General features: G+C 41.2%; 1 protein-coding gene across 2 annotated transcripts in view; it reads left to right on the top strand.

The window, feature by feature from the left end:
- Window positions 1-23,291, top strand: part of LOC126184893 (tRNA:m(4)X modification enzyme TRM13 homolog) — a 153,969-nt gene that overhangs the window by 14,703 nt on the left and 115,975 nt on the right. Inside the window, exon 1 of one of the 2 annotated variants that reach the window (XM_049927524.1) lies at window positions 14,079-14,138. The exons of the other annotated variant lie outside the window; for it this stretch is intronic. The gene's annotated coding sequence lies outside the window, so the exon portion shown is untranslated. Of the gene's footprint in view, window positions 1-14,078; window positions 14,139-23,291 lie in introns of those variants that run through there. 2 annotated transcript variants of the gene reach the window in all.

Genomic DNA, 23,291 nt, shown 5'->3' with positions numbered 1-23,291 from the left:
GAAACCGTCTGGTCAATGGTGGCCGAGCAACTGGCTCGTCACAATATGCCAGTCACTACTCTTGATGAACTGTGGTGTCATGTTGAAGCTGCATGGGCAACTGTACCTGTATACGCCATCCAAGCTCTGTTTGACTCAATGCCCAGGCGTATTAAGGCCGTTATTACGGCCAGAGGTGGTTGTTCTGGGTACTGATTTCTCAGGATCTATGCACCCAAATTGCATGAAAATGTAATCACATGTCAGTTCTAGTATAATATATGTGTCCAATCAATACCCGTTTATCATCTGCATTTCTTCTTGGTGTAGCAATTTTAATGGCCAGTAGTGTATAATACCGGGTGATCAAAAAGTCACTATAAATTTGAAAACTGAATAAACCACGGAATAATGTAGATGGAGAGGTACAAATTGACACACATGCTTGGAATGACATGGGGTTTTATTAGAACCAAAAAAAATACAAACGTTCAAAAAATGTCTGACAGATGGCACTTCATCTGATCAGAATAGCAATAATTAGCATAACAAAGTAAGACAAAGCGAAGATGATGTTCTTTACAGGAAATGCTCAATATGTCCACCATCATTCCTTAACAATAGTTGTAGTTGAGGAATAATGTTGTGAACAGCACTGTAAAGCATGTCCGGAGCAATGGTGAGGCATTGGTGTCGGATGTTGTCTTTCAGCATCCCTAGAGATGTCGGTCAATCATGATACACTTGCGACTTCAGGTAACCCCAAAGCCAATAAATGCAGAGACTGAGGTCTGGGGACCTGGGAGGCCAAGCATGACGAAAGTGGCGGCTGAGCACATGATCATCACCAAACAACGTGCACAAGAGATCTTTCACGCGTCTAGCAATACTTCATGGTTTTTTTTTTTTTTTTTTTTTTTCTCTAATAAAACCCCATGTCATTCCAAGCATGTGTGTCAATTTTTACCTCTCCATCTATATTATGCCGTGGTTTATTAAGTTTCCAAATTTATACTGACTTTTTGATCACCTGGTATATCATAACTATAATATGTGTTATCACAGCTGGATTAAATAAACAGAGGGGCAGTAGAAATGTTTCCTGGGGCTGACTAGACTGACAGACTAGCTAACCTGAAGCTGTACTAGACAGGGACTAAGAGTAGAATGAATAGAATGTCTGAAGACTAAAAGCAGACTGACTGAAATGGCGTGAGACTCACTCCAGGATATTACTGAACTTAGTTAATTTATAATAGTTTACAAATTCTATAGGTCAGAAAGTTCATTTTTATTGGCTACTGATTTTATCATTATATTTTCTTTGTATAATATTTCTCATGAGCAGCATCTATTACAATATGCAGTACTAATTTTGCCTACACAGTGGAAATCCTGAGTTTATGACCACATGATCCATCTTGCATGTAAAAATTTAGTTATTGAAAATGTAGTAATTTTTAATTAAGGACCCTTGCTCATTGATATGGGTGTGAATACATTCAGAAAAATCAGGCGATTAACATATACTGGAAATTTACAGTGGTTTGGCTAAAATTGGCACTGGAAGTTTGGACCAGCTGAAATCTTTACTTAATAAGATCTCTTAAACTAATTAAGTATGGGTTAATGCAAATACATTACTGAAAATGGTAGAAATTGCTCTTTAATTTTAAAGTCGTCTTTCCTTCTGAACATACCTATGAGAACATAAGATTTTCCCTATAGGTAAATACACAGAATTTTGTAATGACAATACCATTTGATTGCCGTTATTTCTAACAAAGCTAACTGCAACTAGAACAACAAACTGAATAATCTGAATAATAAAGTTTTGTGGACAGATTTATTTCTACAATATTGATAATTGGCATAATATGTGGTTACTGTAGGAGCTGGATCATTGGAATGTTGAAAAGAAAACTAGTGAAAATTATATATTGACATCAATAAATGGTGTAGGAGTGCATACAAAGAAGCATGGTGGGCGTAAGCCTGCTTTGGTACACACTGCGTGGTGGATGGCTTCTTGCAAACTAGCCCTTACCACTCACTCGCCCAAATGCTGTTGGCTAATGATTGTAACAGCTTTGTGACTATTACCGTCCTGTCCAACACATCAGTTCGAATCTGTATAATTCCTAGATCTTGATTCATGATTTCAACAGAGGTTTCTATAACTGCCCTGTTACTTTTTGCTATTTCATTCACTCTGTCCATAGTACCATTTAGCTCCCAGATGTCATTGTCGTCCACAGTCCTGGACAAAGTTTTCAATATACTTACACCAACACCTAACGAACACCTCCTTTGCTGCTGCAAGATACGTGATACTGCATCTGTTGCCTGCTGCATTTCTGTCGTAACTGTTCATATGACATATGCAATTAATTGTATTCCCCCTCACACTTCTCTGAATAAACACTTCCTCTCTGTATCTTTTTATAACCCTGAAAACACATCCTCGAACCTTCTCATCTTGTTTCCCATCTCCCATGCATTAGATGTTAGTCCCAGCATACATTGGTGAATGGCGAGTACCACAACCTCTTGCCTGGTAAAAAGCATTCCACTTTCCAGCCACTGATTCTGCAGCACTCTCACTCCACCGTTGGTGAAGAGGTGAAATACTGTCGTGACTAGGATTCTTTCCTTCCGTATCTCTGGTGCACAGTAATCTGGTAATAGGGAGCTGCAATTGCTTTCCCTCCTCCCTTTGGAAAGATCTGGTGTCACCTGGCATAATTCTCTCAGTTATGCTTATAATGAAAGCTTGACATAAAACTCTAATAAGTGCAGCTCACAAAAAAGCATATTCCATAAAATCTTTTTAAAACAAAATGTCACCTTCTGATAACCACTTAATACCATAGCTTAACTAATGTTACAGTTCAGCCTAACCTGCTACTTACATTACAACATAACATGAAGTTTACAAAATATTCCTCCTTATTTCCTCAACCTGAATCCATATGGTATTTCATGCAGGGTCATGCACTCACCTTTTTTCTTACTCTCTTTTATCTCCTCCTTAGCAGTGGATGATGGTGCTAATGGCTGTGAATCAGAAGCGCCCTGAAATGATTGCAGGTGTCTGGCATGAACTATCATTGTCCTAGTTGGCAAATGAAGCCTGATGTTGACTAGTGTTGGTGATAATGTTTCTACTACTCGGTATAGTCCCTGATGCCTTGTAACAAACTTTTTCATTTTGCCTTTTGGGATATATAGGCTCCATAATGTTACCCATGGCCCTATCCTATACTGATGATATAGTCTGTGTGCATTCTCCTATTAACCCCTGGCTTTCCAGGGCCTTGGTGATCTGCCCTCTTCACACATCTCCATACTTCCCTTAGTGTCTTGGCAAAATTACAAACCAACTTCCTGTCCTTTCTGATTTTTTTGTCAGACCATACCATGTGGCAAAGGCATCTTCCTCCCATATACCTCATAATGGGATAACCCAGTAATAGTGTGAACCTTCAACTTGTAAGATGCTGTGACAATTGGCAAAGAGTGTATCCAAATCATTCTGGTGATACTATCAACAGTGTGATGCGCACACTCTCTTCTACCATTAGTCCACAGGTGCAATGGATTCATGATTTCCAGACCTATAGCAAATGACACAGTTATGTTATATAGCCTGACGTGAAATTTCTCCCTTGGTCTGTGATTACTGCTTCAGATACACCAAACGTGAGCAACCAGTTGTTGACCATGGCTTGTGCCACCATAGCTGTTTGCTTGTTCAGAGTGGTGCGTATTTCTTTCTACCATGAGAAGTGGTCATTCTGGAATCCGGTTAAATGGATATCCATTCCAATCCTTTAAAAAGTTTAGTTGCCTCCAGTAACATGTGAAATGGTAATTGTGTATGGTTCATGTCTGCTTGTTGTGCACTTTTTACACAATTTCATACGTACTGGTCTGTGTCTTACTTCCCTGTCTTTCACCAGCACTGTTTTGCTACCTTTCAGTTTTGTTGCCCTACAACCTCCATGCCCAGGTAGTGTGAGATTGCATGTTTCTTTTAACACTTCTTCCTTGAGTTTTTCTGGTACTACTATGCATGCCTTATGTAATAAGCCATCACACATGCTGAACTACAGTTGTGTCGTGTACTGCTTGCAGTAGGCATCAGCAGCATGCACTGTCTGACTCCCAGCAAGACTATGACCTAATGACTGCACTACATTCCTGCTCAAACCATCCATGTTTTTGTGTTCTTGCCTGGCTTATGCAAAACTTCATAGTCAAATTCTCCCTGTCTCAAAGGCCAACTTGGTGAGGCTGCTAGAAGGGTCCTTTAAAAATAATAACCATTTTAGAGCTGTATGATCAGTTACCACCCTGAATTTCTTTCCATACAAATAACACTCAAATTATGTCATTCTGTACATCAAGCTGAGCATTTCTTTTTCTGTCATGGAATAGTTCCTTTCTGTCTTATTCAGTTGTTGCAAAGCATAAGCCACAGGATGTTCTTCACCATTCAATACATCACAGTGCCTAATGGGAAGCATCACATACAGCACAAACTCCTTCTGATAGTCTGGGAAAATCAAAACTGAGCCCAATGTCAAAGTTTTTCTCACCCTCCCTTGTCCACTAGAATTTCATGCCTTTCTTCAGTTGTTGCTTAAGTGGCTGTGCAACATCGGTGGACTCCTTTACAAATTTGCAATAGTAATTGGCTATCTCCAGAAATGATTGTCGCTCCTTACTTGTCTTAGGAACCAGAGAAGCCCATACTGCTTGTACTTACCTTGCTTATTGAATACATGTCCTAAGTAACCAATTTTCTCTGAAGCAGAATGACAGTTCTGCATGCTTAACATAAAATGTGCTGTACATAACCTCTTAAAAACCTCTCTTAACCATTTTATATGCTCCCTCATATTCATCGAGAAGACAGTTTTATCATTGAAGTGCACCACATGTTTCCGAGGTTTCAACTCCCTTAGTACCCAGTCCAGCAACTGCTGAAATCTTTCTGGTGCATTCCTTAACCCAAATAGCATCTTCCAGAATTGGTAATGGCCCCAGGGGACCAAGAAGGCTGTCTTAGGTTGGACGCCTGGAACCATCTCTAACTAATACCACCCACTTCTTAAACTTATGGTTGAGAAGTACTGGCACTGTCCCAACTTTTTGATGATCTCCACAATATTGGGTATTGGGTAACTCTATGCTACCATTATACTATTAAGATGTTGATAGTCACACCAAAATCTATATTTTTCAGAATCTTCTGCTGTGTTTGTTGTCATGACCATGACGGCACTCCACATGGCCTAGTTATTTCATTGTCTCTCTGTTAGGTAATGAAATCCTTCATAATTGGCTGTATATACTGATGTATACAATAAAGTTTCTGATCTGCCAGTGCTTTGTTCAGTTTTGGAATTCAATGTAAATTTTATGGGCATCACCAGAATAAAATAAATACTCGAACTTGAATAGCAGTTTTTCCATCTCCTCCCTTTCCATTCCTTTCAGATGCTCTACTTTCTTATGTAATGCAGATTTAGTGGTAGCCTGAATGTGAACATGATTCACATTTTACATGTCCCAATCCTTCTCCTCTAGGATGTCGAAATTTGTTACTAACGGTTTCTCTGTTATCTTTACCTCATTGGTGCCAAAATTATCCGTATTCACCACTTTCCCACTATCTCTCTCTTTTTCGTGCAGAGTGATTCTGCTCACAAAACAATGTGACGTGTGCAATATACACTACATGATAAAAAGTATCCGGACACCCCAAAAACATATATTTTTCATATTAGGTGCAGTGTGCTGCCATTTACTGCTAGGTACTGCATATCAGCAACCTCAGTAGTCATTAGCCATTGTGAGAGAGCAGAATGGGGTGCTCCACATAACTCACAGACTTTGAACATGGTCAGGTGATTGGGTGTCACTTGTGTCATACGTTTGTACACGAGATTTCCACACTCCTAAACATCCCTATGTCCACTGTTTCTGATGTGATAGTTAAGTGGAAACATGAAGGGACACGTACAGCACAAAAGCGTGCAGGCTGACCTTGGCTGTTGACTGACAGAGACCCCCGACAGTTGAAAAGGGTCATAATGTCCAATAGGCAGACATCTATCCAGACCACCACACAGGAATTCCAATACATAGTGTGGCAATCCAATGGCAGGGTGTAGGTATGGCGAATGCCTGGTGAACGTCATCTGCTGGTGTGTGTAGTGCCAACAGTAAAATGTGGAGGCGGTGGTGTTATGGTGTGGTCGTGTTTTTCATGGAGGGGGCTAGCATCCCTTGTTGTTTTCCATGGCACTATCACAGCACATGCCTATATTGATGTTTTAAGCACCTTCTTGCTTCCCACTGTTGAAGAACAATTCAGGGATGGTGATTGCATCTTTCAACACGATTGAGCACCTGTTCATAATGCACGGCCTATGGTGAAGTGGTTACACAACAATAACATCTCTGTAATGGACTGGCCTGCACAGAGACCTGACTTGAATCCTATAGAACACCTTTGGGATGTTTTGGAACACCATCTTTGTGCCAGGCTTCACCAATCGACATCAATACCTCTCCGCAGTGCAGCACTCTGTGAAGAATGGGCAGCCATTCCCCAAGAAATCTTCCAGCCACTGACTGAACGTATTGCTGCGAGAGTGGAAACTGTCATCAAGGCTAAGGGTGGGCCAACACCGTATTGAATTCCAGCATTACCGATGGAGGGCACCATGAAGTTCTAAGTCATTATCAGCCAGGTGTCCGGATACTTTTGATCACATTGTGTATCACTGTCTTCTATAGTGGCTCTATTGTGCATAACATATCAACAGGCAGCTCAGGTTCTACAGTCACCCAAAGCAACTTTCTGGTGCCAGCCAGCACACTATGAAGCAAATCAAGCCTTAATGTTTCTGTCAACAATGTAAGTGGTTTGCCCCTTAAGACAGATGAACCTGGCAACAGTACTTCACTGGCCACAGTCTCCTCCAGCTAGAATGTTGTTCCTCTAATTTCCAGTGTACATCACCAAAGGTCAATTTTGGCATGATGTTTTAACAGAAAGTTAGTCTCAGGATCATACATCAAACCTCATTTATACAAGGCACTATATATGTACATTGCTTAAACTGAACCATCCCAACCTGAAAATTTAATGCTGCTAAGCCTAATGACTTTACATCAGTGTCTCCCACCCCATGCAATCTGTAAAGCAGTGCATTCAATTGCTTCCGATCCACGAGTTCCAGACTTACCAATGACACATGCATCCCTGCATCCAAGAAAACTCGTGTTTTTTGCCTCCCATAATTCCCATTATACCATATTCCACCTACACAAAAGTATTTTTAGCACCAAAATTTAACAGTGATACCAGTCATCAGTGTGCATGTGGGGAGGGAATTCCCTCTTGTGTTTAACACCTGTGCACTTCCTCGTGTCTATATCTTCCGTTACTTCTACAATCTTGTTGTTGATGTCCACCTACACTGTTCTTATACCATTGAGGTTCCTGACACTGCCACAGGAGATTCCACGAATGCCCATGTCTATCATGTTACATTAACGGAAAATACCCCTCGCGAATCATGTTACCCCTGTTGATATGTCAATCTCTTCAAATTCCATAGCTGATCTGACAGCTGTGTATATGTCATTTAGGGTACCTGTCCGAACCCTTGTTGACACATCAGATGACAGGCCCTTCAAGAATGCATCTAATGCCCCATGTTCCAATTCTTGGTGCATAATCGTATTTGCCTCATCACTCATATGTTTTCCATTAATTTTCCATATCCTGTTGGCACAGCTTTCCACTGTTTCACTAAGCCCCTTTGTAACACCACTCAATTGTTTACAGAAAAACCTTATGCTATTTTTATTTAGGGCCTTTATCATTGCAGAAGGCATTTTTCAACTGATCAAGAATTTGTGTATTTCTCAACCCCTCCAAACATCTGACAAAGCTGTTTACCTCCTCTATCAACCATAATTTTGCTATGTGCAATAATTGATAATCTGACCAGTCTCTGATCTTCCAGTTGATTCCAGGTCATCCAGGAAAGACATTACATACATAGCTGTCTTGCCAGAAAAGGGCGTGATTAAATTGATAGTGGCTGGGTTTCTCTGAGGACTAGGCTCTTTGATCAGTGCTAACTGCTCTTCTTTATTGACAAGTTACCCAAGTAATCCCAAATTCTCTGCTCTCAACCACACTACCTCATTAAGTAAAAACCACAATGCTTCTTGAAACTTACTGGCAGATTAAAACTGTTGAAACTTACTGGCAGATTAAAACTGTGTGCCGGACTGAGACACGAACTAGGGATCTTTGCCTTTCGGGGGCAAGTGCTCTACCATCTGAGCTATCCAAGCACGACTCTTGTCCTGTGTTACAAGGTTCTGTTATCATCTGCTCCAGGAGTAGTGCTGTTGAGACTCTTGTGTCTTCAGAAGCTCTATGTGTTTAGAACATAGGACACAGGATGCATTTCAGACAAGGTACAGGGTTTTTCTTTTTCCTACATGTGTTTGCTCTCCAGTCTTGCAGACAATCTCAGTGAAAAGTGGTCAAACACATGCACTCCAATAACTATTTGGCTGTTCGTAGACACCTAAGTGATTGAGCTGTGTGCAGAAGGAAACCACCAAAAGGGTGGTTCGGCAAGGATGTCTTAATACTGTGCAGCCAACTGACTGTATTTGAACACCATAGTACCATTGAAGAGTGAGTGGATCACATTGCAAAAGCTGCTGACGTATCCTCGATAGTTTTCAGACCAGCTACATAGACATCGTGTTTCCTGGTGATGTGAGGATTGCTTCTTCACATTCATTGTTAGGCATGCACCTCTGTGAAACTTCAAATGCAGAGAATCTTATAGCCCTTCACGATGTGAGGGCAAAAGCCCAATAATCAATTGAGGAGAGCAAAATGGTCATGGTGAATTTCTCTGCTCCAAAGCATTCGGTGGACCCATGACCCTTTAGTGAGCCCCTCTGGTGGTTCATGATTCTTTTGTGAGTATGTTCATGGTGAGCATTGGGCCCCAGGCTATTGCAACACCTCCTTCCTTCCTTGTACTACAATCTCCCATCTCTGACTACCATTACTTCTCTTACTTTTGAACCCATGGTGACAGTCCTTGGAGTTTTTGATTCTTTCATTTACCCATTTCTCTTTTTACTTTTCATCATAAACTATGTGGTTTGTGTTATTTTTGGTCCCCTTTCGAGTTTGACCTCAACTTTTCAAAATTTTTCCTGTAGTGTGGACTGGTTGTGGAAGGACACCTTTAGAAGAAGCAACTTTTGTACGGTGAGAGTATACTCTATGCCCAGTAACTAAGTTGACTCAAAAAGCCAACATGGTAGTCAGACTGTTGTGGTGAGGTTGTCATGTACCTTCTCAGTAGAGCCCCTAGAAAACACAGAGATAGCATTTCTGACAACAGAACTAACAGCTTCCCACATATGCCAAGGAGCAGATGCCAATCTTCTTGTTGCACTGGGATTCAGGGTAATGGCCATCATGCCAAATGACCCTTTCTGCGGTGGAGTGGTGCCAATGGTACAGTCCTTGACTGGAATAGGTGGCATCAGGGCAAACGTTTCGCTGATAAAATGAATCAAATTAACCTAGAACAATGTCCATAGTGGTGTGGATGTCTCAGTGGACAGAGAGGCATGCTTTAATGCAAAAACTTACCCCAGTTACGTTCCCATTCTGCCAATGCCAGGGATAACTGACAAGCCTAGAGAAACAAAGCCTACAAATTCCTTCAGTACATAGTATGGTCTGGAACTGATTGATATTCCTATGCAACAACAAAACTGTTAGACTTTCTCAAACATACTGAGGGTAATTGTAGGGAGGTAGATGCATCGGGAAAAAATGAGAAATTGATCCTTGCTTATTGAAACATCAACATCTACACAATCAAAAGCACTGGTGAAATGTGAGAAACTGGGAAACATTTCTGAGGCCTCCGTAGTGGTGCAGCTGGAAACACATTGACTGTCACTGGCACCATCGGAGGGGAGGGCATCATCCAAGGTGCCCTCCTCCCTACAAAAAGCAGAAGTGCGAAGTCACACAAGTCACTGGATGAATGAGCCACAGGTGGTGGGTCACAGGACAGACTATTCATCGTCCATTCCAGAGCTTAAAGACAACAAACTCTCACACAGTCTCAAACACAAGAGAGACAAAAAGAAAGAAACAGAGAAATAAAAAGAAGAAAACCCAAATGGAAACAGATCTGGCAGTTCTTACCAAACCCCTTTTTACATATTACAGTATGTGCAATAACAATAGCTAACAATAGCCATGTATTGGGAAAGATAAGGTTGTGAAGGAAGTTTCTGGCCGACAGCACGAGGTCAAGGATATAAGGTCAATATGTAGTAAAGATATTTTTGTTACCAGTAAGTCAGATATATTTACAATATTTAACAATCATTCTCAAAGTATAGCAGGTGAATTAATGAAAACTCAGTTTCTACTGATTTAACTCTCATGGAAAATGGCTTTGCAAGACTTCTATCAGAAATACACCTCTGCGATTCTGACAAGGGAGAGACTGAGTCAATAATTAAATTGCTGAAGACTGTCACAGATATGAAGAGGTATGTAGTAGGATACTAAAGCACTGTGCTTCATACGTTAGCCCAGCACTTTACCACATTTGTAATTTTTCCATTAGGAATGGTTGGTTTCCTGAATGATTAAAGTACCCAATGGCAGCTGTACGAGGGTCACTCCTAAAGAAATGCACATTATTTTTTTAAAAATCCACCTTTTATTCTACATGTTTGAAAGTTTTACAGTGTGTAGATACATCCTTTAGGAACAATATTTTCATTTCTCCACATAATTTCCATCCCTCTCAACTGCCTTATGCCATCGTGGAATCAGCACCTGTATACCCGCACAGTAAAATTCTGGCCCAACCTGTTGGAGGCACTGTTTGGCAGCATGCACAAGGGAGTCATCATCTTCAAACCTTGTTCCACAGAGAGAGTCTTTCAGTTTCCCAAAGAGATGATAGTCACATGGACCCATGTCAGGACTGTTTCAGTGATGTCCATCTGAGTTTTGTGATCCCTTCCATGGTTTTTTGACTGACATGTGACTGTGCATTGTCGTGCAACAGCAAAACATCCTGCTTTTGCTGATGTGATCAAACACGACTCAGTCAAGCTTGAAGTTTCTTCAGTGTCGTCACATATGCATCAGAATTTATGGTGGTTCCACTTGGCATGATGTCCACAAGCAAGAGTCCTTTGGAATCAAAAAACACGGTAGCCATAACTTTTCCAGCAGAAGGTGTGGTTTTGAATTTTTTTTTCTTGGGTGAATTTGTATGATGCCACTCCATTGATTGCCTCTTTGTCTCTGGTGAAAAATGATGGAGCCATGTTTCATCCCCTGTCACAATTCTTCCAAGAAATTCATCTGCACCATTCTCGTACTGTTCCAAAAGTTCGCTGCATACCATTTTTCTTGTTTCTTTGTGAGCCTTTTTTAACGCCAACACTTTCAGTATTCTGCAAACACTTCCTTCCCCTATCCCAATGTAGTGTGACAATTCGTTCACTGTGATGCATCTGTCAGCAGTCACCAATTTGTTAACTCTCTGCACAGTGTCTGGAGTGTGTGTAGTACTAGGCCTGCCACTGCGAGGACAATCCTTAATATTGCTGTGACTGCTTTCATCACGTAACCTGCTTGCCCAATGACTAACTGTACTGCGATCGACAGCAGCATCTCCATACACCTTTTTCAACCTCTTGTGGATGTTTCCCACTGTCTTCTTTTCACAGCACAGGAATTCTATGACGGCACATTGTTTCTGATAAACGTCAAGTGTAGCAGCCATCTTGAAGACATGCTGTGATGGTGCCACTCACAGGAACAAGTTGAACTAAGTTTGAAGACATGCGGGAAGGATATATCTACACACTGTATAACTTTCACACATGCAGAATGAAAATTGTATTTTTACAAAAATAGTGTGCATTTCTTTTGGAGTGACCCTCATTTGTATAAGAATAACTGATCAGTTCACATAATTTGCTGTCAAATGTACAGTTTTGATTCAGAAGCAGTGTAACAGTTGAAAACACATATCTTTTTTTCACAGTGAGGCACCTGATGGATTAAACAAAAAGTTGTGAACACTAGGCATCTTCTTGGATTTAACTAAGGCATTTGATCGTGTGGATCATAAAATATTACACCAGAAGTTGGACATAGTTAAGTTGGGGGGGGGGGGAGGAGGAGGAGGAGGAGGAGAATTGGGTCTCAGGGGTCAGTTCAGGGCCTGCTGGTGCCTTCTAATATTACAGTTGATTCTAAAATATTCCGCGATCTTAGGCATCTGTCTGATGATGTCACAACCCGACCATTGCGTCAATACGTATAAACAGTTTGGCTTGCTGAGTATGTTCTTAGTTTGTAACAGTTTTCTGAGTTGTTAAAGCCTCTGATGAAGACTCCAGCAATAGAAAATGTAAGCAATATTGCAAATACTGGCTTTGAAAGCCTACATTGTATGTTAGATGTACCTGTGTCTAATCGAAATTTAATTGTTTTATTAGCTAATCTTATGTGGACGAAAAGTTTGTTCTTCTCTCTGTGGACTGCTGTAGACATTGTTTGTGCCAGTTGCACTGGCTCAACCATCAAAACGTGCACTTGCTGAGAGCTGCACGGTAGCCATGTGGTAGACTTGCACCGTGACTGGCAGCATTGTAAACAGATGATGTGGCTATGACCTTGCTCATCACAATTGAAACATTGTGCTTCATGACAAGGACAAACTTGTGTATTATGATTATAAAGACAATGAGGACAATATTTCTTCACATTTTCTGAAGTACACATTGTGTACTATGTGACTGAAAGATTTTACCTTACTTTTTTGAGCCCTGTTTTTATTCATTTTAGCATGAACTGGAGACTGATTGCCTTGTGCACAAGTAACAAGGGAACTAGAGGGGACATCAAAATTAACTTCAGTTGTGTCCACAATACTTTGGGACTCTACAATGACAAAACTGTTTTCAGTTCTGGCTCTGGCAGTTTTAGGATATCAGTGCATACTCATGTGTCTGATACGTTCTGTCTGATTGCATCATGTAGCATAATATCGTTATAACTTTGTAGAATACTTGAACCTACTATGTCTTGTTAACCCTTTAAGTTCCGCAACCCACTGTTTCAGTGACTGTTCAGAGTGCTTGTTAAGGCAAGAAAATTAAAATCTCACTGCAGCAACATGACTCAGCGCCTTGTAATGCTCGTCAGATTTTCTAACAAGTTTCTCACAGTCAACATCATCTGGACAAGAGTCAGGAAACAACTTTTTACACAGGTGATAGATGTCGGCTCTGAGAGTTGACAAAAAGAACACAATGTGTGTGATACCTTTAATGCTGTCTGCAGTGAAGTATGCTTCTAGTTTAGCATGATACTCAGACTGTTCTCTTCCTTGTTGTTAAGGTGATGAAACTTGGGTGCAGCAACTGGCTGTGGTGCTGCTTGTTGCAACAGTAAGCTCATCAGGTATTGAACATGGAGCAGCAGTTGTTCAATCTGCTGTGCATGAAACTGAACAACTTTGTTTAGTCATGGGGCTCAGACATTGTTAAACACTGTATGTTTGGTACAACACACAAAAATATGTTTGCCACTGGGACTAATAAAACACTGTCTTGGAACACACATGATAAAATCATTGCTGCCATGGCACTAACATCACACTATATTGGAAAACACGTGAGAACATCATCACCACCATTTTTGTATATCCTGTAGCAACTTAGATGACAGTTAAATTGTTTTACTCCTGAAGGAGTACCACTTCACTTTAGTAAAACTCTTTTATACAAAATACTTAACTTGGATGAAATTTATGTATATGTGAATGACAATATATATTTTAGTACAGTTGCTGAACACAATGACAACTGTTTACTATTTTGAATAGCACTGAATGATGGTCAAACATCACTGTAAATTTGACAGTAAACTTTGGTTCACAGTGCTGACTAATGATATTAGCTCACTGCCAGATCTGAGCTATGTTGGTGATGCTATCAGACTGGGCTATCAAATAATGGAGCAAGCAGTGCTGCACTCTCATGTAAGTAGATTTCCAGCAGTGGTGGCATACCGAACCACTGGAGGGTGTGTCTTGGCTGACATTTTTCTTTATGGCTTTGTGTGGCAGTGACTGTCCTTAGCTTTTCGTTCTGTCATGAGATATCAACTTTGCTATGGAACCTCACTCTTTGGGTGACACCACAGCTGTTGCACATAAAGCATTTCAGGATGAACTTTTTGGGGAAATTAAAGTCCATACACTTCCCTGGAAGAAATTGTTGGCTACAGATCAACAGGTTCTAGCAGTATTGTACCAGTCACGGATTTTAACTTCGTTCAACTATGGCAGTCTTGCTTACAGTTCAGCACCTCCTCCTGTTTGAGACCATCTAGACCCTGTGCTCTACCTTGCGATTGAAAACAGGGCTAACAGTAGCAGTGAGGCTAAAAGACGTTCATCAGGATCACTTTTTTCCCTTGACAACATGCCTGCCTATCCCACAGACACAGCTTTATTCGTGGTGTATTCCTTGCCTTGTAGTGTGAATTGACGCTCAATGTGGCATCAAGGGTGACACAAATGCTAATATCCGTAGTTTTAGCTTCAGTTCAGTTCTCCCCATCCACACTATTTTTAGTTTGATATATACTTATGGCTTGAAGGATGGATGAGATAGTTGGCTTTGCATTTGTCGACAAAAACATTTATGAATGAATGATAATGCAGTTTCTACACAGTAGTACGAGTAGCAGCATACGCACATCTCACTGGTATAATACACTTTTCTATGCAGTGACTCCCTTAGTGGTTCAAAAGTTACATTGTCATCCACTGGTCTACACCATTCAAAATCCATTATACAACCTCCACAGTGCAGAAACCCCCATTGTATTTCTCTAAACACTGAACCACATAAACATCCCAGGCAATGATTGTGCAAACTGGCATCATTGCTCTGCATAAGCTAAGGAAGCCCAAATGGATCTGCAGCCAATACAGAAACCAGTGGCTAACTTAAAGGTGTATCTTAGATGGCACATCGTACAAAACTGAGATGAAGAAAAGATGACAGTTGGGTGACCAACATTTACCCAACTCATACTGAACAATAGAAGCCTCCACCATGCGGCTTTTCGCGGATGATGCTGTAGTGTACTGAGAAGTTGCAGCATTAGAAAATTGTAGCGACATGCAGGAAGATCGGCAGCGGATCGGCACTTGGTGCAGGGAGTGGCAACTGACCCTTAACATAGACAGATGTAATGTATTGCAAATACATAGAAAGAAGGATCCTTTATTGTATGATTATATGATAGTGGAACAAACACTGGTAGCAGTTACTTCTGTAAAATATCTGGGAGTATGCGTGCGGAACGATTTGAAGTGGAATGATCATATAAAATTAATTGTTGGTAAGGCGGGTACCAGGTTGAGATTCATTGGGAGAGTCCTTAGAAAATGTAGTCCATCAACAAAGGAGGTGGCTCACAAAACACTCGTTCGACCTATGCTTGAGTATTGCTCATCAGTGTGGGATCCATACCAGATCGGGTTGACAGAGGAGATAGAGAAAATCCAAAGAAGAGCGGCACGTTTCGTCACAAGGTTATTTGGTAAGCGTGATAGCGTTACGGAGATGTTTAGCAAACTCAAGTGGCAGACTCTGCAAGAGAGATGCTCTGCATCACGGTGTAGCTTGCTGTCCAGGTTTCAAGAGGGTGCCTTTCTGGATGAGGTATCGAATATATTGCTTCCCCGTACTTACACCTCTCGAGGAGATCACGAATGTAAAATTAGAGAGATTCTAGTGCGCACGGAGGCTTTCCGGCAGTCGTTCTTCCCGGGAACCATGCGCGACTGGAACAGAAAAGGGAGGTAATGACAGTGGCACGTAAAGTGCCCTCCGCCACACACCGTTGGGTGGCTTGTGGAGTATATATGTAGATGTAGATGTAAATGTGAAAGTGGAACTTGTCACATTACCCCTCTTGAAAGGAATCTGTTGTCTTCCATGTCATCCATATTGGTCATACCTACCTCAGTTTACATGCAGAATGACCTCGATAGTTCACCATATCCATGAAGTATGTCCAGACTCACATCAACAGTTATGCCTTTAGTCTGCAAACTGAAGAGCATGGCAGATCTGTTGGTAGATTATTTCTTGACAAATCGTTACCACAGACCCTGACAAATTACACAGTGAAAGCAACCAAGACTTTTACCTTCCTGTGGGAAAGCGGATATTGCCACTTGATTTGTTGAAACACTCATTTCAGTGATTGACTTACAAGACGGAGTTGAGGAGGGGACACCTAATGCCCCTCATTTTGCCCCAGGGGGATCCTTACCCATGTGCACCCCTGCCCAGAGATAAATTCAAAAACTTATCTCCTGATACTCGAAATATGTGTGTATATTATCTTTTCTTATCACCCATATGAAAAAGAATGTTTTTTTTTTTTTCCTGTTTGATGGTATGTTTTGGCTGTAGTTTCAAAACATCATGACCTGGGAATCCATCCAAACTTCCATAACTACATTTTTCACTCTTTATTAATTCTTTACTAATCTGAGAGATTTATCCAGTGGCCCCAATCCAAGAGCTCTCCAATACCAGTGATCCATCTGTGCCGTACAATAATCTTACAATTTCCCAGCTGCAGATGTTATATCAACCCATTTGTGCTGTGCAATGATCATATCATTTTCGCAGCTACAGGTGCTTTATCAGCCCCACATGTGCTGTATAATAATCCTAACATCTTCCCAGCCACAGGGGGCTATAACAGCCCCACTGGTGCTATCTCTATTTCTTCCTCGACTATATGTGCTGTATCAACCCCATATATGCCATACATTAAAAAATCCCTTTAATTCCATTACTTCTACATATCTTCCAACACCTGATGGATTTTCCCACTATGTCACTTCTTTCACTTGGTTGGCTATTGGTGATGGATCTGCTGGTATCATGAACATTACTTCTTGAGGGAATTGAAGCAGTTTAATTGGTGACAACCATCTTGCAACCATGTAGTATCTCAGTGTTTTTGCTGGTCTGGGACAATGCTGCATGATGTGAAGATGGTAAATCCTAACCTAACAATACTTTTGTTATTCTTTGTCCTTGTTCTATTTTATCTGCATTCGACACTGCTTTAATCAATTTTAGTGTACCAAGTCGTATCTGTTAAATATTCTCCTGGTTGTAATATTTGCCTAGATTATATCACCTGCTATTCTTGACTTAGCCATGACATTAAATCTTTCATGGTGCCTGTTTCTACTTACTAATATACATGCTACTCCTCTCATTCTTACCCATGCTAAAACATGTCTCTATACATTTCCTATTAGCAGCAAAACCCAAACACTTATGCCTCTTGTGGCTTATTCTCATGAAATTACCAAAGTTTTCATGGTACCCATGGTTTTCCACAACTGATGCAGTTATACTCTCTACACTGACTGGTGTACTTCCCTTTTTTATGGCAAACCCAACAAACTATGGGATGTGACTCAGTGAATGGAGTGGAGTGCCCAGGTAAATTGCATTAAGTACATATTACAGGATTTAATGGTTCAGCCCTGGGTCCCTTACAATACACTACAGAAATATCTAACTTGTACATTATGGGAGAGTATTGGAAGTGCAAGCCAAAGGATGTAGATTGTGAGGTAACGGGCAAGTTGTGGCGCTCTGAAAATATTCTAAGATCAGAGTTGGTTGACCGCACGGGCCGCTCGGTGGGCACGGGCCGCTCAACAGGCCGACGACATGGTACCAGACTTTGGCCAAAGCAAGAGGGGTCCAGACCAAGTGTGTGGCTGGGAATTCCATGGTGACGCTGTGTTGATGAAAGAGACTTGTATGTCGAGAGTGCCAAAGATGGCAGACTTTCTGAAACCGTCATGGCAGACATTTCACAGTTTGTATAGAATTAATAGTAGCCAGATGAATCATGATACCTCAGAAAGAAACATATACATTACTATTATTTGTACGATGACTCTGATGGTGCAATCAGATTTTCAATATCTTTATTAATTTAAAGTTTAGTATCCGACAGTAAATTATACAACCAGAAATGAATTTCCAAAATCTAAACGGTTCATCCGATGTCATCGGTTGATGTGTCTTTAGAAAGCTATTAGTGTAAACCTAAATTGGTATGAATTACAGGCACGTAACTTGAATAGTACATGAGTTATTTGTAGTGCCGACTTGTGCACATGTGAGATTTCCGTGGCTTCTACAGTGAAGACGTAGTGTGCGTTTAGAAGTGAATATCTCGTGAGCTATGTTGTTGTACATAACTAATTACACGCAGTAGGAATCTATTGTTTCTCTGTTATTCAACTTATATTTTATTTAATTGATGGACCATCGACACCAATAAGTGTTTTGCAGAAATATACCACATTCTCAAAAGTACTTCTACTATCGTACTCATCCTTTAAAGTCCTTAAGATAGTACCTGCAGTTTTTATTTAATTGAAAGCTTTCATTTATAAATTTCTACGTTACATTTGCAGTTACCGAGTGATAGGAACCTTCGACCATTCGATTCATGTGTAAATTCATGTTGTATACTGTAGTCTCAGCAGTATTTGCCTTGTAATGCAGCAACTACGTATCCCAGTGCCTAGACAAAACTTTTAATATTTCAACAGTGAGTCGGAGGGAACGTAGTTGAGGCCCATCACACCACACCATCACATCATTTCATTTATATTAGAAAGCTCGCAAGATAATCCCATGAGTGAAAAACTGAAGTTCAGGTTGCTACTTACATGTCATGCTGTCCCTGTTGAATCTTCAGCATCCATCCATCCATCCACATTCATTCACCCTTTCTGAAAGGCACTGCTACAGAACTGTGGCACTGGCTGCTGTCATCTGGTTGTTCATTTTAATCTTCACCAGTCTTTCTGTGGGTGTGGGATGGGTGTAGTTCTGTGCTGAAGATGGGATGGTCATGTACCATAGGATAAGGTCCTGCTGAGGATACAACAACTTCTTTCCTAATTTATACAGCTTTGACTCCATGATGTAACTAGTCCAAAGTGGCTGTGGATGGGCATGAGGACGAATGCAACAAGTCTTAAATTAATCCAGTGTCAGCGTCTTCAACAACATAGCTTTCATTGAACACCAGTTAGGTACAATTAAATCACAGGAAATAATAGATCTTGATTGTTCTTAGACTAAACAGAAAAAAGATTTCTTGAGGTGGATACCTCTTGGCAGTTGAAGTACTGTGAAGATTCACTAAATAATTCGTTAGTTCTGAAGAAAACTGTAACTTTGTTAGGCTGGTAAGCCTTATAACATGAATGTGCACGCACATACATGCACACGCACGCATGTACACACACACACACACACACACACACACACACACACACACACACCGTTGGTGCACTCTTGGTAGGTACAACTTGCGGTCAAACAAAGAACAGGAACTGCACCGCATTAGACAAAAATATATGTCCATATGCGAGCCAAATGGTGATGGCTCGAAATAACAGAGACCAAATCAGTGTCCTTAATATATCCAAATATTGAAAGGTCATTGTAAATAAGCCCACTGGAGAGCATGTGGTGAGCTGAGACATGAGACTGAGACAGTCCACAGCAGTCATTAAATCTACCACAGTTGTTTTACCCATGTGATGTGATGCCAGCAGATGTATTATTCTGTGCTACAGCTTAACAACCTCACTGGGCAGATGCGTAATTACATCAAATGCTCCATCTATATGTCCAGCAGGATTACACGATTCCTATCACCTTGAATCAGCCCATAGGACTGGAAGTGTTCTGAATAGTAGAGCGAAGGACATGGTGTGGCACGCTGCGAGGGCTGTGGTGCAGCTTGTGCTGGTGGTGGTAAAGGAGCCATGCCTGTGTGCAGTGCCAAAGATGCAGAAAGTAACAGTATCGGACTCGCAGTGGGCTGTGGGTCTTCTGTCACCCAGGTCCTAATCCATAGGGGTGATTGACAACAGCTCAAGTACTGGGAATGACAGGTGTCCACTGCCTGTGATGTTGTGTTGGGGCCATATCTTATGTGTGACAGATCCAGAGATGGAACTTGCACTGGATGGCACAGATGATGCTAATTCCAGTGCTGGTGATGGATGGTATTTTCCATCTTGGTATTATTATGTATAGGAAATGACGATACACATCTATGAAAACCGATCACCGGTCCCCATGAAACTGGCTTGCAAAATCTGTATGCACCCAGTCCCATGACTGGGTAGCCATAGGCCATGCCAGGTAGGCTTGGGTGCTACAGTTTGGTACAACAGATAAGCCTGACATATTTCAGCTCCTCACACAATACTGGCAAAGTGGCCAGCACATGTACTGTTGAACAAGATTCTTCATTCTGAATACGCCCCAGTGAGACTGATGCAGGATCGTAATATATATTGAGTGCCAATCCTCTGGAAACACTACTTAACACTAGCAATCGTCTTGATTTTGCTGCGGAGTTGATAGCCACATATCTTGCTCTTGAGGGCATCTGCTCCTGGACTGGTGAGTCCTCCCTCATCAGTAGCTACGCGCTGATACTTTACAAGTGTTATCCACGCCACTCCTTGGTCCTGACTATCCAGGATTCCCTCTTTACCCTCAAACAATGTGGAATCTTAGTGGCCTTTGTTTGGACTTGGGGTCATGTTGGGGTCCTGGGGAATGAACACTCTGACAGGCTGGCCAAATTGGCTACTGGCGAGCTGCCTCTTGAGATTGGTATTCCGACACTGGACCTTTGATCAGTATTATGCCATCAAGTTCTAAGAATTTGGAACACGGAATGGCATACTTTGACTTTGCCGAACAAACTACAAGTGATAAAGGAGATTGTGAATTTGTGGAGGTCCTCCATGTGGGCCTCTCGCAAGGACTCCATCACCCTTTGCTGACTCCATATTGGCCATACTTGGCTGGCACATGGTCATCTCCTCCATTGTGAGGATCCTCCCCAGTGTTGTTTTGGTGCCCATTTGGCAGCAGTTCACATTTTGTTGGACTGTCCTAACTTTGCTGTCCTATGTTGGACTCTTAATCCTTCTGACTCCCTGCCACTGGTGTCAGCAAAAAATACTTCAGCAGCTGTCATGGTTTTAAGGTTGATTCCTGAAGGGTTTTTTTTTGTCACTTTCTTTCTGAAGGTGCCTCAGTCTTGTTGGCCTATTTTGGGGTTGTCAGGATAGCTTCTTGCCTCCTCTGACCTAATTGGGCAATAGCTATATGGGATTGGTGGTCTGTCCCAGCCATCCTACCTGTTCTTTAGCTTCTCTTCTCTTTCTTGCATGTTCTGTTTGACTTGGTGTTCTGCCTGTGTTTTCCTTTGCTTCGCTCACCATGTCCATGTCACTAGTCTTTACTGGGGTGCCTTTGGTAGGTGGGGGGGGGGGGGTGGGGGGGAGCATATGTTCCCCATTGCAGTTACTGCCCTTAAGGGCCTCCAGCTGCTCTCTGGACAGAGCTCCTTGCCTACCTTTCTTTCTTTACCCCTTTTCTTCTTCCTTGTTCCTTTATCTGGGTCTTTTTGACCTTCAATAGACCAGGAGGTTTTCTTTCCTTGGGTGTCATGCCTGTTCCATGTAGGAGGAATTGATGACCTTTTAGTTTCGTTCCTTTAATCATTAAACCAACCAACCAAACAACAGTCACAGTAAAGCCTAACTTAAAATGTTTGCATTTATGGCTAATTTGTATTAACTGGAAAAACTGTCTTAGGTGTGGATCTTCATATGGCAGCTGTGACATCCTTGGAAGTGATGGGAAATTCTGTGACCAACTGCTCTGATTATTAATCAGTGTGGGAAAGCAGTGGTTTGCGTATCAAATTTCTCATCCAGTCCCACGGGGAATCTTGACAGTGTGTCAGCATTCAGTTGCTGAGATGAAAAAAGATGATAATGAATGGAATATTAGTATTTTGATAAGAAAAGAGCACAGTATTGTAACATCTAAGATGTCCATTCAGGCAACTTTGACTTAGGACTAAATATGGACAACAATGGCATATGAAGTGTATGTAACCAAATGAAATTCGTTGCCATACGTGAAAATGTGGAACTTATGAAAAATAATTGTCAATGCTTCCTTCTCAATCTGTGAATATTATTCTTTACTGTGGTGAGCATTTTAGAGGTGGATGTGATAGGCCATTTCAAACCATTTTTATATGATGGAACAGTCCCGATACCATATGGTGACATATCCATGGCTAACATAAGCAGTAAATGAGCTGATACCGGGTTAGGCGTTGAGCAATTGGGAGACATTGCTTCAGCTTAAGGACAATCCATGGACCACTAGAAAGGGATTCCTTTTCTCCAGAGTAGAGTCAAAAGATGGCATATTTTCACAATTGTAGGGATACATAGGGCATAGTACGTAACCTTGCCTCTAAAAACCTATAAATCCTTTGTGTTATTTGGTACTGGAATAAAGTAAATGGGTGCCACATTCTCTGACATTGGTTCAAGTCTTTCCTGGCTGAGGATATACCGTATATGCTTAAAAGTAGGCTGAAAGAAAGAGCATTTTGACGAATAATACTTTAACCTGGCTTTCAAAAGGGCTGAAAATACTTGTTGGAGATTCAACAAATACTCCTCCTGAGTTTTTCCTGTCACTACATAACACCCAGGCAATTGACACATTGTGGAATGTTTATAGTAGTCAAATGTTTATAGTAATTCTAGAACTTTCTGAAAGATCTCTACTGCACTAGCATGCCGAAAGGTAAACTATTATATTAATAGAGGCTATAAGGAGTATTTAGGCTATAAGGAGTATTTAATACCAGAATGGCTTTAAAAGCATGTACTGTGTTTTTGAAGTCCCCCCCAAAGGGGGGGATGAGGGAAGCATAACATGAAGACATAAGATGTTCCTTACTGACAAAGAGTTTTAATCTGCATAGTAAGTAAATTACCAGCTATAATTTAGTGCACAGCTGCACTTTGTGTGCATCCAACTTCAGTTGTAGGTCCAAATCTGTCCGTAGTACTCTGACAGATTCACACTCATTTACATGGCCTAGTGAAATTAATGTGATGTCTGTGTGCAATAACCACTCACTGATGGCAGGTGACAGCCCTAGCAGTGGAGGGTATATGAAGCATGTGGGGGGATGTAAAGAACAGTGCAGTCATTGT

Source organism: Schistocerca cancellata, chromosome 4 (genome assembly GCF_023864275.1).
Source record: "Schistocerca cancellata isolate TAMUIC-IGC-003103 chromosome 4, iqSchCanc2.1, whole genome shotgun sequence".
Lineage (NCBI taxonomy): Eukaryota > Metazoa > Arthropoda > Insecta > Orthoptera > Acrididae > Schistocerca > Schistocerca cancellata.
Note: the sequence above shows the minus strand (reverse complement) of the source record. Positions and strands in the feature narration are given on the sequence as shown.